Source organism: Myotis davidii, unplaced genomic scaffold (genome assembly GCF_000327345.1).
Source record: "Myotis davidii unplaced genomic scaffold, ASM32734v1 scaffold656, whole genome shotgun sequence".
In the NCBI taxonomy this organism is placed as follows: Eukaryota; Metazoa; Chordata; class Mammalia; order Chiroptera; family Vespertilionidae; genus Myotis; species Myotis davidii.
This window is the reverse complement of record NW_006287544.1, coordinates 240,575-244,840: the sequence shown is the minus strand read 5'-3', so window position 1 is coordinate 244,840 and position 4,266 is coordinate 240,575.

Sequence of the window (4,266 nt, the reverse complement as noted above, 5' to 3'; positions counted from 1 at the left end):
CACCCCTCACACCCCTCTCCAGTGAACTGGTTGCCCCACACAGCCTGCTGTTCAGTCATTTGTTCATCCCTCACTAACCCCCCTGCGGCCTGGTCATAGGCAGCCATCTTGTGAGGGCATGAGGGTTAATGTGAATATTACCTCTTTATTATATAGGATGACCATCCTCCAGCATAACTTTCTGACATTTTATGGACAGAGAGGTTTCTAGAGGAAGAAAAGATCACTGCAGGTTTAAGAACTTCCCTAAGCACAGCTTCAAAATGAACATACCATGACCCCATGACTTCAGTGGACAGCTGCTGTGCTAGAAAGCTCCAACTTGTTTTGAAGTTAAGAAGTAGCCTAATACCTGGGCCAATATCTGACTCCCATTTCAAATCCATGGATACGTGAATTTGCTTAAGATGAGGCATGAGCAGAGGAGCTTGGTGCCACAGCCCTCTGACTGTGGTGGGCTCTGCCTGGCACTGGTCACACCCCCTGACTTAGCTGAAAGCCGCATCTACCTGCAAAGGTTGTTGTAAAAATCAAGTAGAGAGATTGCCAATGGAAATACCTGACCCCTAAAAAGTGCACTACAGAGACAAGGCATCATTTGATAAGGAAAATACTCAGAATAGTACCTGATATGTTATAAATTTTACATATATCCTGTTGATTTAAAAAATATTCCTAATACCCATGGTATTGCACTCTATTATGAATGTCTTAGTAATCAGTTACATGGAATATTTTCATTGTTGGCCTACTCCTCACTCACTTCCTATGCCACCCTAACACTTACGGAAATGGCTGAAGTGCAGAACAGGTTCGGTCTTGCTTTCATTCTTACCAAAAGGTTATCCAAAATAAGATGTGTAATTAATGGAAAACGTCATTTAATATTAAGTGGCACACAAGCTGATTCAAGGGGCACCGTATGGGAACTGAAACTCAGTTCACCAACCATTTCTCTTCTGGTCCCTCTGTTGCAGCAACCTGCCTCTCCCTTTCCTCCACCTGTGTGTTTCCCAGCACGTCCTCAGCTGCATGCTGGCCTCTGTGGATTTCTTTGACATCCACCATTGTCCTGCCTCCAGCGTTAGGAGACTGGTTCTTGAATTCACTGTCGCTTCTTGCTCCCCAGTAATATGTGTTAATATCATGGAAATAAATTGAATCCAGAAAGTATGGAAGCTGGGAATGAGAGGAATGCAGAAGGTGGGAAGAGAGAAGAAAGCCAGAGTGCTTGTCACAGTGCTAAGTGTACTTTTGTGTTATTTTAGATATTTACTTTTAAGAAAGCTGTGTGTCTAGTCTTGCTTACCCTACTGTAATGCCCCCATCTGTGATAGACTGTCATCCTGGATTTTCATACCTGTATTGCATTAGAGAAAACAGATGGGAGATGTAGGGGAGGCATTTTCATTTTGGCTAACTTCTCTTACAAAAAGAGGCAGCCTTGACATTATATAGCAATTTTCTATCATCTATGGAAATATTTTTAAAATCAAGAAAAACCCAATATCATCTCTAGTGTGAGTCATTAGATTTGAAGAAAAGCAAACATTTTACTTTATCTCTCCATTTCCAAATGCCTGCTCCACAATGTGTCAACCTAATGTTGATTTAAAAAAAATAATAATCATGTTTATGGCTTTTTAAATAGTATGTGTTTGACTGGTTTATATCCAAACCATTCCTCTGGAAATGTACTGGCTTGCAGGGGATGTTTGTCTACCATGCTCCTGAACAAGCTGGGCCTTCTTGTCCCCAACTTACAAGTTCCAAGATGCCTCTCCCCAGCACTGCAGCTCATCCAATCAGCTCCAGGATGAATTTCTACAACTGGGAGGCAGCCAGTGAAGTGGGCTACAGGTAAGTAGCTGCCTGCCTCCAGCCTTCAGCCATGTGTTCCAACCCATTTCCCAGTATAAAATTTAAAACTTGCAATGTCTCAAATGCCCCTTGGGGGAGAGGGACGGGATCATAGTTGCATCACAGCTGCCTCAAGTTGGGAGCTATGTTGAGAAACAATTTATCCAAACTCACCAGATCTTAATTACTACTGATGTAATAGCAAAGAATTTAAAATTCACAGCCAACTGGAAATGCCTACTTGGCCTCTAAAACAATAAAAGCCTTTGGGGAAGACGGCATTACTCCCTAGTTGCCTTAGAAAACAGATTAATGTGACAACTTCAGGAATTTGGAAATTGAGCCTACCACCCAGCTACCCCTAGAGGATGCCAACCCACAGCCCCACCTGCAGCCTATTGGGTGCTGTGGGATTCGACCAATTCTGGAAGCACATTCAGTGCTTAAAAAGAGCCCAAGGGACCAAGCAGAGAATATGGCTTTTTTTTTTCTAGCCACCGTTCTCTTGAAATAAATATGGATTTTTTTAAGTGCAAGCTAGAGAACAATCACTTCCATTCCAGCCGGGTCTGGATGCAAGCAGCTACTTCAGAAAAGGATGAAACAGTGGTACACAATCATGCAGGTGAGGAAAGGTTGGAAGAGGAAAACTCTTAGGATAGTCAAAACAAAACCTTGCTCAACGCACCCATCTCTCAGTCTTGAAGTGTGGTATAAAGACTTCCTGGTGGAGAACAAAAGACTCTGGAAGAAAGAATGAAAACCAAAAAAAAATGGCCAAAGGAAAGAGAGATGGGTGAAACAAGAACATTTTTTCCAAGACCTGGAACTTAATCCATCCTAAAAATAAAGGGCACAAAAGAATGACAGCTACACAGTAGAAATAGAAAATGGCTGTGACATGTTGGGCTAGGAAGCTAGTATGACAATATTTTCTCATAAAATGATATTCTATTTCATCACCATATGCTTTAGGAAAATCCAATGTGTTCCTGAAAGACTTCTAACATTTTTCCCCAAGATGGTTATAGCTTTAGGGAATGTGTCAAAGATACTTAGCACCTATTGCATTCTTTAATATTGCACATTGGTAATTCTCTGGTTCATGAATTTTAATAATACCATTGCAATTCACTTTGTCAATCACTCTCCCCAGCAGTGGCTGATGAAAACATCCAACAGCACATCCTGTTTTGGTTTTGTTCCAGTATATTGTTGAATCTACACATGGAAATTATACATGTAGAAATTTTCTTAAAAGAAAAGGTATGCTAAAATGGAATACAAACATTATTTGAAGAGTTATTTCAAAACACTGGTTGATGACATTTCGACATATAGCTCACTAGTTATTGTGGAAAGAAGCAAACATTAAAGATAGGTGATTCAGCCACAGATATATGACTTCAAACTAAGTAACACCAGTGAGAATTAAACAGGAGATTAAAATGAGTCATTTTGTGCTGTTTGCTCTGCACATGACCATTTGGAGGACTTTTTAAGCTATTTCTATAGCCTACTCCTCTGACTCCAGCCCTATTTGCATTTCTCTAAGCACCTGTGCATGTCTAGTGGGCTATTGTGGCTTCATTGCATATGCTATCCATACTATACCCAGAAATGTACTGGGTAAACAATAAGGTTTTATATACAGTACTAGTGGCCCGGTGCACGAAATTCATGAATGGGTGTCCCTCAGCCCGGCCTGCACCCACTCCAATATGGGAACCCCTGGAAGGATGTCCTACTGCCGGTTTACAGGGATCAGGCCTAAATCGGCAGTCGGATATCCCTCTCAGAATCTGGGACTGCTAGTTCCTAACTGCTCATCTGCCTGCCTGTCTAATTGCCCCTAACCACTCTGCCTGCTGGCCTGCTTGCCTCCAACTGCCCCCTGCCGCCAGCCTGCTTGCCCCCAAATGCTCCCCTGCCAGCCTAATCACCCCCCCAACTGCCCTCCATGCCAGTGTGCTCACCCCCAACTGCCTCCCTGCTGGCCTACTAACCCCCACCCTTCCTCCCCACTGGCCTGCTCACCACCAACTCCCCCCTGCTGGCCTGCTCATTCTAAACTGCCCCCCCACAGTCCTGATCACCCCCAACTGACCCCCACTGATGACTTGCTCACCCCGAGCTGGCCCCCCTGTTAGCCTGCTCAAGCCCAACACACACAACCCCTGGTTGGGGTCCAGCTCCAGCATGTCCAGGGGTTCCCAAAGGTGCAGACAAAGCCGGTGAAGAAGGAATGACAAGGAGGCAGCAGCTTTCAGATGATCAACATAGCCAGGTTCTCTTTTTATTGTCCTGTTACATCTGTATGTATACCATTTGATCCTATAAGCATGCCTCTATAATCACATCATGGTATGTTTTGGGTAACCTTCTACAGTTCCTTGCTTCATTTTG